Source organism: Acipenser ruthenus, chromosome 32 (assembly GCF_902713425.1).
Source record: "Acipenser ruthenus chromosome 32, fAciRut3.2 maternal haplotype, whole genome shotgun sequence".
Classification (NCBI taxonomy): domain Eukaryota; kingdom Metazoa; phylum Chordata; class Actinopteri; order Acipenseriformes; family Acipenseridae; genus Acipenser; species Acipenser ruthenus.
In genome coordinates, this window is record NC_081220.1 from 5,976,701 (window position 1) to 5,990,181 (window position 13,481).

The following is a 13,481-nucleotide window of genomic DNA, read 5'->3' on the forward strand; positions in this document are numbered from 1 at the left end:
CCAAATATACACGATTCAAATGGGAATCGTATTCAGATTTTAAGCACAAATCTGATAGACTTCACAGTGCAACGGAGGAAGGCAGACAATGCAAATGAGGCAACTGGCTCCTACTTTTTAAATCATACGAGAAACTTGAACCCAATTAAGCTTTTAACCGCCTGCGGTTTGGAATGAGTTTGAAATGTTGTTGTAACACCTCACTGGGCAACAGCAATTGCATTATATGAAAGTTCCTGTTAATTTGTCAGCGGCACAGCTACCGGTGCCACTCAGAGTTGGAGGGAGACGGTCGGCCACTTGCCCATAAAACAATACTTTCCGGGATCATTTCTATAGTGATTTGCCAGCAAAATGCGTTTTTAAAGTGTTTGGACTCTATCCACGAGGAAGAGTGAGAGTGTTCGCTTTTGAGCGTGAAGGAGACAGTGAGTGTTGTTTTTGGCCAACTGCTCGCTGTTATTGATGACCCCTCCAGTGTTCCTTAGGGTGCTGGAGGAAGCGGACACGTTCTGAGTGGGTATCTTACCTAAAGGTACGCAAGACGAACTACAGTTGCAAAGCACTGCTGCTTTTTCGATGATTTATTAAAACTATCAATCTGACTGAAAACACGGATAACATTAATTGTGATCGGTTTGATACCAATAGGCTTACATGGCAGGTATTGTGTATAGACAATGTCATTTACACAGAAATGAACACGGACAGTGTTTATTAAGGGCTGACTCATTGAAACGTTCGAGAGATCTCGGTGTACTGGAGAAATATACTGGATTTTTTCCATGTCGTAATTGTGCCGCCTGTGATAATGCGTTTGAAACTAGAGATAATGTGAGATAATGTCTGTTACTGGCGGATTGTTTACAAATGTACTCAATTATGTTACAACTTTTTTGTCTACGAAACATATCTGTAACATTTATGTAATGCCTGTGTGGTTTTTTTTCATGAAGTTAATTTGCTAACAGACTGTTCTGATTTGTTTCTAACCGTGAAGCGATCGCTCTGTTTGCCGTATATTTTCTGTCTGTAAGAGGAGTGTCCTTGTGATCCCATATAGAATGCGACGAAACAGGTCGCCCACCATAATATAAAGAGAAAAAGAATAAGTTCACACACACACCAGGTGATTTACTGCAGCGTCAGACATTGGAGGTTAAGCAGTGTACTGCAGTGTTGGGCAAAGTCATTGGTGTCAGTCAGGATGGCCGAGCGGTCTAAGGCGCTGCGTTCAGGTCGTAGTCTCTCTGGAGACGTGGGTTCGAATCCCACTTCTGACAAATCTTTTTTGTTCATTTATTTCTTAAAACGTCCACTGAATGCTTGGTAATTTGATTTGTTTTTCTTGTTAGTATTCGAATCACAAGGTCGTTAAATGAGAGAAAGTCACCGCAAGCCTGCACCTCACCACATCCTTCACACTGTTAAACTGCCTCATTATGACGAGGCCTCTAATTATGCCTTTCCGATACTTTGAATGTGTTATTGTTCAGTTTAACATGAGAACATCTTAGTAGAACAATCATAATGTCCGCAGGACTTATTTTCCTCGGCTTCTAGTAACAAGCTTTGAGTGTGTGGCCGGTTAGCTCAGTTGCTTAGAGCGTAGTGCTAATAACGCCAAGGTCGCGGGTTCGATCCCCGTACGGGCCGAGGCTTTTCTTCTTTAAGGAAACCACAGCATTTGTAATGGTGCCAAAATGAACAATCTTTAACAAAATGAACCGAAGCGATATGAAGTACAAACAGTAATATTTCAGACTTCCTGAGCTTTAAACATGTATTAACAATGAACACATACAATCAATTAAAAACAAAGCTTACGTAGTGGGCAGGATTCGAACCTGCGCGGGGAAACCCCAATGGATTTCTAGTCCATCGCCTTAACCACTCGGCCACGACTACATGCTCGCACGATTATTTGTGAAAATATCCAAAAGAAGTAAACGAAACCCGCAGTAATGCTGTAGATGGCAGTATAGGCTAACTAATGAACCGAGCTCAAATGCCTTTGTTGAAACTGTCAGATTTGTACAAGGCAAGCACACGTGGGAAATGTAAATACAATATAATTTTTGTTAACATTCATAATAATGAATACATCTTTATTTCAAAATACGTAGCTATTTAACTGATCTTTTCAAAAAACACCCCCATCCACAAAAACAAAGTAGTTATTTATTTGAACTGAAAAATTGACTTGCTTCATGGCTGTTGCCAGAGCACTCGAGCACGTTCTGGGCTAGCGTGAGCGGACTTAGCAGATAACAAGATCTACAAAATATTTCATGCTAATAAAACATACCATAATTATGTTCGTTTTTATTATACATGGCGACTTACAGACTAGGGTGTGTGAACTATGCATCAGCTGCAGTGTCACTTACAGTTACATGTCACCCGAAAACGGAGCACAAGAAAGTTAAGTGACTTGCTCAGCGTCACACAATGAGTCAGTGGCTGAGGTGGGATTTGTATCGGGGGACCTCCTGGTTACAAGCCCTTTATCTTTAACCACTGGACCACGCAGCCTAGTATAACAAAATCACACCCCAGATTTGACTCGCACCCACAATCCCTGGCATAGAAGGCCAGTGCCTTATCCATTAGGCCACAAGGGCTGACACGATAAACACAGTTGGTAGTACTAAAGAAAGTGGGAACAATAGTATCGTGGTTTACTACATAATATCCAAGCCATCGTTGGTGTTCAAACACAGCAGAGTGTTACATTGGGAAAGGGCCGTACTTGTCAGTATGTATTTGACATTCATGTGGGAAGATTTAAGATTGTGAAGAAGTTTAAATATGCTGCGTATTTGCGCATTGGGAATCTTACATAATTAGGTTTTTGATTAATGCCACTTTCTTACGGACAGTAATCAAGGTGACGCTACAAGACCAGAGCCAATAAAGCAGTTATTTTCCTGTCATTTAATTACCATATTCTAGTGTGCTTGTTCAGAATATGCGGGAATCGTGAAAACATCTTGCCAATATGTGAACAAAGGCAGCATTCACTTTATTGATCACGATGTGGATTAACCGCTATTGGAAAACAGATGATTGTGTTAAAGATGTTAATAGATTTTTAATGTACACGTTTTAGAGGTAAATGTTTGTTGAGACAGTTCAAGCGCTGTAGCAGTGTTTAACTATTTCCTGGATGTTTGCCTTTTGTCTTACTCTAGAAAAAGTAATAATAATACCAAAAAGTAGGCAAAACCATGTTTTGAGAAACCGCATTTGGGAGAAAAACTAACAGTTTGGAAACACATTTGCAAAGGCATTGGATTCTATTGTGGTGTTTCCGAACTGTTGAACGTTTCTCATTACATGCAGGTTTACTGGCTTGACAAAAAGGCGATTGACGAAAAGAATGCTGTCTCGATAGAAAAATCGCGTCAAGCTGAAATTGCTCAGAGTTAGACTGTAACTGTCCCTGCTTCGATGACGGGTTTTTGCAAACAGCACGACTAGGGTTTTTTTTTAAATTAATTTTTTGAATTAAAAAAAAACAGCACATTTTTTCTTCAGTGTAATTGGAGGAAATAAAAACGTATTATAGTGCAATTTTCTAATGCGATTAAGAAATGCAAAAAGCATCATCCCTGCGTGGGCTTGAAACACCAACCTTTCGATTAACAGACGAACGTGCTAACCGATTACGGTGTTTTATTGGATAACACCCTGGGAGCTCGACAGAACAGTGTGTATGTTTATTGCTAAAATGGAAACCAAATATACACGATTCAACTGGGAATCGTAGTCAGATTTTAAGCACAAATTTGATAGACTTCACAGTGCAAAGGAGGAAGGCAGACAATGCAAATGAGGCAACTGGCTCCTACATTTTAAATCATACGAGAAACTTGAACCCAATTAAGCTTTTAACCGCCTGCAGTCTGGAATGAGTTTGAAATGTTGTTTTAACACCTCACTGGGCAACAGCAATTGCATTATATGAAAGCTCCTGTTAATTTGTCAGCGGCACAGCTACCGGTGCCACTCAGAGTTGGAGGGAGACGGTCGGCCACTTGCCCATAAAACAATACTTTCAGGGATCATTTCTATAGCGATTTGCCAGCAAAATGCGTTTTTAAAGTGTTTGGACTCGCTATCCACGAGGAAGAGTGAGAGTGTTCGCTTTTGAGCGTGAAGGAGACAGTGAGTGTTGTTTTTGGCCAACTGCTCGCTGTTATTGATGACCCCTCCAGTGTTCCTTAGGGGGCTGGAGGAAGTGGACACGTTCTGAGTGGGTATCTTGCCTAAAGGTACGCAAGACGAACTACAGTTGCAAAGCACTGCTGCTTTTTCGACGATTGATTAAAACTATCAATCTGACTGAAAACACGGATCACATTAATTGTGATCGGTTTGATACCAATAGGCTTATATGACAGGTATTGTGTATAGACAATGTCATATACACAGAAATGAACACGGACAGTGTTTATTAAGGGCTGACTCGTTGAAACGTTCGAGAGATCTCGGTGTACTGGAGAAATATACTGGATTTTTTCCATGTTGTAATTGTGCCGCCTGTGATAATGCGTTTGAAACTAGAGATAATGTGAGACAATGTCTGTTACTGGCGGATTGTTTACAAATGTACTCAATTATGTTACAACTTTTTTTGTCTACGAAACATATCTGTAACATTTATGTAATGCCTGTGTGGTTTTTCATGAAGTTAATTTGCTAACAGACTGTTCTGATTTGTTTCTAAGAGTGAAGCGATCGCTCTGTTTGCCGTATATTTTCTTTCTGTAAGAGGAGTGTCCTTGTGATCCCATATAGAATGGAACAAAACAGGTCGCCCTCCTTAATATAAACAGAAAAGGAATAAGTTCACGCACACCCCAGGTGATTTACTGCAGCGTCAGACATTGGAGGTTCAGCAGTGTACTGCAGTGTTGGGCAAAGTCGACGGTGTCAGTCAGGATGGCCGAGCGGTCTAAGGCGCTGCGTTCAGGTCGCAGTCTCTCTGGAGGCGTGGGTTCGCATCCCACTTCTGACAAATCTTTTTGTTCATTTATTTCTTAAAACGTCCACCGAATGCTTGGTAATTTGATTTGTTTTTCTTGTTAGTATTCGAATCACAAGGTCGTTAAATGAGAGAAAGTCACCGCAAGCCTGCACCTCACCACATCCTTCACACTGTTAAACTGCCTCATTATGACGAGGCCTCTAATTATGCCTTTCCGATACTTTGAATGTGTTATTGTTCAGTTTAACATGAGAACATCTTAGTAGAACAATCATAATGTCCGCAGCACTTATTTTCCTCGGCTTCTAGTAACAAGCTTTGAGTGTGTGGCCGGTTAGCTCTGTTGGTTAGAGCGTGGTGCTAATAACGCCAAGGTCGTGGGTTCGATCCCTGTACGGGCCATGGCTTTTCTTTTTTAAAGAAACCACAGCATTTGTAATGGTGCCAAAATGAACAATCTTTAACAAAATGAACCGAAGCGATATGAAGTACAAACAGTAATATTTCAGACTTCCTGAGCTTTAAACATGTATTAACAATGAACACATACAATCAATTAAAAATAAAGCTTACGTAGTCGGCAGGATTCGGTTGCCTAGCAGCGTCTCCCCATCCTTCTCTGCCCCGCCCTCTCGTCCTCTCTCGTTGTACCAGCAAGGAGTTCAAATTTAGCTTCGTTATATTAGCGCAACTCTTTACTAACTTTTACAAACTTTTACAAATTAGCTTATTAGGGGCTTGAGATCCTGATATCCTGACATAAACCACGAACGCAAAGGTTCTTGTCCGTACCTCTTTTCAAATGTCTTCAATCACCAAATTCCGCAGTCCTCCCAGAGTGAGTCTACGAGAAAAAATAACAAAACGAAACTGACACTGTCCGTGCACAAAAAAAACCCCAACCACTCGCTGTCTAATCTCGTCCTCTTTATTTTCGTTTACTTCCCTCAGCTTCTCTCTCTTTCCTATTCCGGTATCTCCTAGTTTCATGCTCCCAGTCTCTTAGTTCCTCACCCTTTTTATACCTCAAAGCCCTTCTAAGTCCAGGTGTGTACAGGTACCTGCAATTGTTTGGGGCGGGACCTGAGGTCCGTGTGCACAGTGCTTGTGATAAACAAAACAAAAAATACTTTAATTACGAACTCCGTTTCACCCGTGCACCAAACAAAACAGACAAATAATAATCAACACAGCAAAAACACAGTGCAAAGCAAACAGAAAATTATGAAAATTATGAAAAGAAAAAAAAACGATCTAAATAAAATGTTCACACACGATCTAAATAAAATATTCACACAATACTAATGACGTGCAGAAAATAAATAAATAAACACAGGCATATGATTCCCAGCCAATACAACTCTATGCCCAAGTTTCAAATAATGAAATTTCTAAAAGCAAATCGTATTGTTTTATGTTTTCTTTACTTTTAAAGCTGAGAATCAAACACACTTCCGACAACTTCATAGCCCTGCTGGCTACGAACAAGTATTGAGTCGGCTGTTTCCCATGACCCTGGTGATACCCCGTGTTTTCCTAGTATCAGCGTCGGCATTACCATGTGTTTGGCATGCTTGCTGTACACTCTAGCATTGCATAACAAGCTGCCATTACACCTGGACTTCGTGGCGCAACGGCAGCGCGTCTGACTCCAGATCAGAAGGTTGCGTGTTCAAATCACGTCGAGGTCAAAGCCGCCTTTGTTTTTATTCCCCACTATTTCATTTTTTAACGTGTTTGAATTTGACTGTTTCCGGACATTTATTTATACAATTTAGCCTATACAACATATTGGTTGTATAGCGATCAAACAGATATTTATTATATTGCGATTATTTTTATGTTTCATTTGATACAGCACAATAAACTAAAGTGAATCCGAAATTACTGTTGACCAGTCTTCATTGACACAGTTGGGTAATAAAGTCATATTAACACTTCCTTGCATGAGATAGTTAAAATGTGTGTAACCTTTCAGTAAGTATTTTAAATTCATTTGGGAAGGTTTAAGATTGTGAAGAAGTTTAAATATGCTGCGCATTTGCGCATTGGGAACTTTGCATAATGACGTTTTTATTAATGCCACTTTCTTACGGACAGTAGTCAGGGTGATGATACAAGACCAGAGCCAATAAACCTGTTATTTGCTTGTCCTTTCACTACCATATTCTATTGTGCTTGTTCAGAATACGCGTGAATCCTGAAAACATCTCGTTAATATTTAAACAAAGCCAGCAGTCACTTTATTGATCACCCTGTGGATTAACCGCTATTGGAATACAGATGATTGTGTTAAAGATGTTAATAGACTTTCTATGTACACGTTTTAGAGCTAAGCGTTTCTTGAGGCAGTTCAAGCGCGGCACTTTCAGGCAACCAGTTCCAGTGTTTGCCTTTTGGACTTACTCTGGAAGGAATACAAAAAAAAAAAACATTTGTTGAGAACCGCATTTGGGAGAAAACTTAACAGTTTCGAAAAGCATGTGTAAAGGCATCGGATTCTATTATGGTGTTGCCGAGCTGTTGAACGTTTTTCATTACAGGTTTACTGGATTGCCAAAAAGAATGCGATCTCGAAACCTCAGTCTTGTCACGCCGAAATAGCTCAGTTGGGAGAGCGTTAGACTGAAGATCTAAAGGGCCCTGGTTCGATCCCGGGTTTCGGCAAACAACACGACGATTTTGGTTTTGTATTATTTTGAACTAAAAAAACAGAGCACATTTATTCTTCAGCGTAATTGGATGAAATAACAGCGTATCAGAGTGCCATTTTCTAATGTGATTAAGAAATGCAAAAAACATCGTCCCTGGTTGGGCTTGAACCACCAACCTTTCGGTTAACAGCCGAACGCGCTAACCGATTGCGCCACAGAGACCAACCTATTAAGCAGATAAAGCATATGGGAGTGATGAGCAAGGCGAGATGCTGCAGAACGTGATCGAGGGAGATCACGTTCATAACCTGAGACCACATCTAAGAAGGAAGCAACACGGGGCAGGAACGTCTATGTAATCAATTATGGCAGCACAGCATATGTCGTTTTGTTAGATAACACCCTGGGAGACAAAAGAGCAGTGTGTGTAAATAGCTACAATGGAAACCATATACTTACGACTTAATTTTGATACAGAACTGTGGTCATGTGTAATCTGTTTTCATTATGATAAGAAAGCTACAGTTCAGTGGATTATATTTGGAATCTTTGGTTCTGTCATTCACTATTTTCTCAAATAAGATGACAAATTAATAGCTCAGTTGGTTACAGTGAAAGAAACCTCGAAAAGACAGCCCGGCTAGCTCAGTTGGTTACAGTGAAAGAAACTTCGAAAAGACAGCCCGGCTAGCTCAGTCGGTAGAGCATGAGACTCTTTATCTCAGGGTCGTGGGTTCGAGCCCCACGTTGGGCATCCTTTTTAAATACAAATTGAAGATGTTTCTTCGAGACAACGGAGCAAAGTCTGATTCTGTTCACATTGTATACAGTATTGCAACAAAATTACTTATTGGTTATTGTCAAATAGCAATTGCTATTGTAAAAAGCATGCATCGTTTATAGCTATAACGATATTGAAATAAATAATCTTACTTTTTTGGGTTGACTTCAATCCGTTTCTTTTTTTTAGAATTGTCTTAACATCATTCATGGAGCATCAGTTGGTATGTGCGTAATAAACCCAATCGGGCCTTGATACGACCCCCTAGTGTGTGCTGAAATAAATAATTCGGTTTTCTACATTAACAAACGCAGCTTGTCAGAATGGCCGTGTGGTCTAGGCGCCAGACTCAAGGACTCTGTCTTTCTAAAGAATTGTGTGATCTGGTCACTGAATGGAGGCGTGGGTTCAAATCCCACTTCTGACAGCTGACTTTAACTTATTTTTAAAAATAATAAATTTCAGCACTCAATACCATTTTAATTTCCATTTTAAATCGGACTAAAATAGTGTTCCTAACACAGATTGCATTTTTGTTGTAAACAGACTACTTGTTAACGTCACTGAAAAATATTTTGTGTCCAAACATGTTATTTAACTTGATTGTTTTAAAATTCCAAATAACATATTATTTTGAAAAACATCTCCGTCGACCACTGGATCGTGGTCTCAGGCTGGGATGCGAACCATTGAGAACAGTATAAACCATCTATTACTAGACGCAGCTTACAGGAGAAATGCCCTCGTTTAACATGCTAGGATGATCGACTTCGGCATTCTCCAACTGCTGTTTACATTTTCTAACACGTTGTTATTATTATTATTATTATTATTTATTTCTTAGCAGACACCCTTATCCAGGGCGACTTACAAATGTTACAAGATATCACCTTATACATTATTTCACATTATACATATATCACATTATTATTTTTACATACAATTACCCATTTATACAGTTGGGTTTTTACTGGAGCAATCTAGGTAAAGTACCTTGCTCAAGGGTACAACAGCAGTGTCCCCCTCTGGGGATTGAACCCACAATCCGACGGTCAAGAGTCCAGAGCCATAACCACTACTCCACACTGCTGGAACAATATTTTGAACAATATTTTGGTGTCCAAACATGTGTTATTTAATTTGATTGTTTTAATATTCCAAATAACATATTACTTTGAAAAACATATATTTTTTAATACAGTCCTATTTGAGTATTTAAAATATGGTTATATTCAAATGCCAGCAACGGTGTGTTAATTTAACGAAGCTCCTAACGCCGCTTGGAACGTTCGCATTTTTAAATCCTAACGGTCTCTCCTCAGCTGAGCGGAATGTTCACGAGCCGGTTGCCTAGCAGCGTCTCCCCCTCCTTCTCTGCCCTGCCCTCTCGTCCTCTCTCGTTGTACCAGCTAGGAGTTCAAATTTAGCTTCGTTATATTAGCGCAACTCTTTACTAACTTTTACAAATTAGCTTATTAGGGGCTTCGTGTTTTTAAGCTGGTTCAGGTGCAGTCCGGACAGACTGACTGGAGCATCATTACAGTATACCGCACTGCGCTCAGCTTTGTGTGGCCGCTGATACACAAAATAATGAACGACTGTTTAAATAAATCACATGTATTGCTTTTTAATGCTAAATATGTATCTGGTATTCTAAGTATTATCAACAATTAATAATTCAGCTCTATTCATATTCAGAATGTAATACAGTATTAAAACTATCAAACTGACTGGAAACATGGAACACATTAATTGCGATCGATTCGATACCAATAGGATTACATAAGAGCTGTTGTGTATAGACAATGTCATAAACGCCGAAATGAACACGTTCGGTCTTTATTAAGGGCTGACTCGTATAGATGTTCGAGAGATCTAGGTTTACTGGACAAATCTACTGGATTTTTTCCAAATCGTAAGTGTACCGCCTGTGATAATACATTTAAAACTAAGAAAATGTACAAGCCATACAACGAAAAAAAAGAGTACAGTATCTTACAAGTGATTGTGCTTCAGCTCATGTCATTAATGTGATTTCTTGTCCTAGCCATTTGCAATATGATGGTAAAACTACTAGAAAATATATTCATCCACCACTCGCTAGACATTTTGTAGATGCCAAACATTCCGTTTCAGATCTTAAATTCTGTGGCATACAAACATTTTCAAGATCGCAGTGGTGGTAATGTCACGGGTGACAAATGTGTTGATTATTATTTTATTCGGTATTATCACTTATGATTTTTGAATTTTAATTGGATTGGTTTTCCTTTTTTGCACAGTTTGTTTATTCGAATTATTGTTTTATTTTTGAGCATTAGATGCATTTTAATGTGTATTTGTTCACTTAACCATACGTCATCCACTCTCTGGTCCAGACCTCCTCCTAGGGCTCCTGTCCAGACGCCTGTTTGGGCAGCCCTCTCCATAGGGTGCTGCGCTTCAGCTGAAGCCCTCAGGAGCGATCCTGATATCCTGACATAAACCACGAACGCAAAGGTTCTTGTCCGTACCTCTTTTCAAATGTCTTCAATCACCAAGTTCCGCAGTCCTCCCAGAGTGAGTCCACGAAAAAAAATAACAAAACGAAATTGACACTGTCCGTGCACAAAAAAAAAAAAAACAACCACTCGCTGTCTAATCTCGTCCTCTTTATTTTCGTTTACTTCCCTCGGCTTCTCCCTCTTTCCTATTCCGGTATCTCCTAGTTCCATGCTCCCAGTCTCTTAGTTCCTCACTCTTTTTATACCTCAAAGTCCACCGTGGGTGTCTTCAAAGTGTGGGATCGGCAGCCTAAACAAACAAAAATGGTCAGCGGAACATCCTTCAAAGAAGTTCTTGAAAAAGGTGAGTAGATAAAATGTTACTGATATAACTTTCTATAATTCCAAATAATCTTTTATAATCTTTCTGTATGGTTGCAATGGGTGGACGGGTGGTTTAATTAACTACATTCCACTTATATTTTACAGTCTCTTATAGAAATTTTAAGGCAGTGTTGGGATGATTCATTATTCTGTAGTTGAATTGGCTGATGGCATAAAATGGAGCACGGATCTAACAACTGCTGAAAAGATTCAAAATAGAATGAAAAAGTCAAATAGGTTGAATGGCTGTCTGTTGTTCTTGCCATTTCTTATTTTGTTATGTATAAATCTAAATGATCAATTATTGATAACCTTTTTAGGTTCACAAAAACTTGGCCTTCCAAAAAAGGGGCATATACTGGTCCTGGAAACTGACGGAACTGAGATTGAGGATGACGAAATCTTATTGGAGATGCAATCAGAAACTTTAATAATACTGATGGAAGGAGAGAGCTGGATCCCACAGATACCCACAGAAGAACAAGTGAACGTAACATCAATTGAGCAGAAGTCTGATTCCGAAAAAAATAAATGAAATCCTATCCCTTGACTCCGCAGCATACATGGAATCTTTTGCAAATCGGAGTCAGTACCTGTTTATGTTTATTTTTTTCTTGTTGCTCATCAGTTTAATTTTGTTGCACATTATTAAGATTGCACTCGTTATCAATGAATATCAGCCTCAGACTTATTTTTGTTTTGTATTATTATTTGTTATTATACACTACAGGATGTTCAACAGTGGATGATAGAACCCCTCTGCCTCCATTTTCTGACCTGGTGCATAGAAGTCTTCTGGCTGGCAATTCAAGAGGGATATGGCATGAAATGGTTGTTGAAGTATCTAATTATGACCTGTCTAATTATCCCAGCCTAAGTGACAATTCTGAATACAAGGCCATTTGAAAAAAGCTGTACAGCAAATACCCATGCATTAAGCATGAAGGGAATGAACCGTGTGTAAGATGGAATTCAAGTATGCAAAACAATACATTGGGAATTGAAGCTTGCCATTTCTTTCTGAAACTTGATGTATTTATTCACAATTATTGTTTTCACCTCTTGTTCTTTTGTAGTCCTTATTTTCTAAGTGCCTCAGTCAGAAGATGAGGCACATGAGGTGGTCTTTAAAAAGGAAAAGCCTGCCCATTGACTCCAGTTCGGCACCAATTATGGCAAAGAAAGCCCAGGTACCTACCATACAGAGGCCTGAAGAATAGCCCGATGAAGAATACGACCGCCATGTTGAAGAATTAAGAAAATAATTTCACTAAAGCCTAATGACAATCACATAGACATTCTTCTTAAAGAAACCTTTGGTAATCGTCGATTGTGGCTGACCACTCTTCCAGCTGGAAGAATTAAACCAGTTGTTGAAGTTTTGAATGGGGAAAATTTGTAAGTATTTGTTTATTTACTCATGTTATTGTAAAGTTATAGAGGGCATACTACAATTCACCTGCTTACAGTTAACTGCATTATTATTTTCCTTCTACAGTCTCAATAAACAGTCAATATTACTGATCACTAAAATAAAATTAAAATTGTGGTTGTGAATGTTGGATTAAAGGTTGCGATTTGCTTTAATCCAATCCAAGTACAGTTATTATGATGATGATATACAGAAACTCATTTTGTGACATTTATTTTACTTTATTTTTTATTCATTTTAAGTAAATATTTATTTTTAATGTAATGTCAACCATTTTCTAAAACTGTTATCTGACAGCATAGGTCCTGGGTTTATAAATTCTAGTTCAACATTCCTGCATTGGAGGTATTTTTTATTTTTATTTTTTTTTCAACTTCATACTTGTGCATGTGTTTTTCTATTAGGTAATGGGTGAATTTGCAATGGTCCTTGGAAGTACATGATTTGAAACATTGTGCAAAAGGGCTGAACAGGTTAGGACGGTCTCTGAGTTACTGACTGGATCCAAGAAAGAGGTGAGGAGATAAACGATCACAAAACACATTGTATTCTTGTGAATGACTTGTGGCTTTGCCAGCTGGAAATGCACGAAGGTAACAAACAAAAAGAACAACAACCCTCCTCCCTCTTCCCCCTTCACACCCCGCCACTGTACAAAGCAATTACTTATACAAAGGTCATTACCCCCGCCCCATTTTTCTTTTCAGGGAGATCTCAGAATGATACCTGTAATTCAGCTCACGGAAGAAAAAAC

At 39.1% G+C, this 13,481-nt stretch overlaps 9 non-coding genes across 9 annotated transcripts; 8 read left to right on the top strand and 1 right to left on the bottom strand.

Annotated features, from left to right (window-relative positions):
- Nucleotides 1-308: 308 nt before the first annotated feature.
- Nucleotides 309-521, top strand: LOC131703315 (small nucleolar RNA U3). The gene has a single exon (XR_009309779.1). It is a non-coding gene; the product is annotated as a small nucleolar RNA U3 (small nucleolar RNA).
- A 680-nt stretch (nucleotides 522-1,201) lies between these two features.
- Nucleotides 1,202-1,283, top strand: trnal-cag (transfer RNA leucine (anticodon CAG)). The gene has a single exon. It is a non-coding gene; the product is annotated as a tRNA-Leu (tRNA).
- Nucleotides 1,284-1,826: 543 nt separating this feature from the next.
- On the bottom strand, nucleotides 1,827-1,908 carry trnas-aga (transfer RNA serine (anticodon AGA)). Its single transcript has one exon. It is a non-coding gene; the product is annotated as a tRNA-Ser (tRNA).
- A 2,140-nt stretch (nucleotides 1,909-4,048) lies between these two features.
- On the top strand, nucleotides 4,049-4,263 carry LOC131703366 (small nucleolar RNA U3). Its single transcript, XR_009309832.1, has one exon. It is a non-coding gene; the product is annotated as a small nucleolar RNA U3 (small nucleolar RNA).
- A 678-nt stretch (nucleotides 4,264-4,941) lies between these two features.
- trnal-cag (transfer RNA leucine (anticodon CAG)) lies at nucleotides 4,942-5,023 on the top strand. The gene has a single exon. It is a non-coding gene; the product is annotated as a tRNA-Leu (tRNA).
- Nucleotides 5,024-6,612: 1,589 nt separating this feature from the next.
- Nucleotides 6,613-6,684, top strand: trnaw-cca (transfer RNA tryptophan (anticodon CCA)). Its single transcript has one exon. It is a non-coding gene; the product is annotated as a tRNA-Trp (tRNA).
- Nucleotides 6,685-7,587: 903 nt separating this feature from the next.
- trnaf-gaa (transfer RNA phenylalanine (anticodon GAA)) lies at nucleotides 7,588-7,660 on the top strand. The gene has a single exon. It is a non-coding gene; the product is annotated as a tRNA-Phe (tRNA).
- Nucleotides 7,661-8,328: 668 nt separating this feature from the next.
- On the top strand, nucleotides 8,329-8,401 carry trnak-cuu (transfer RNA lysine (anticodon CUU)). Its single transcript has one exon. It is a non-coding gene; the product is annotated as a tRNA-Lys (tRNA).
- Nucleotides 8,402-8,745: 344 nt separating this feature from the next.
- trnal-caa (transfer RNA leucine (anticodon CAA)) lies at nucleotides 8,746-8,855 on the top strand. Its single transcript has 2 exons — nucleotides 8,746-8,782; nucleotides 8,810-8,855. It is a non-coding gene; the product is annotated as a tRNA-Leu (tRNA).
- The last annotated feature ends 4,626 nt before the right edge of the window (nucleotides 8,856-13,481 follow it).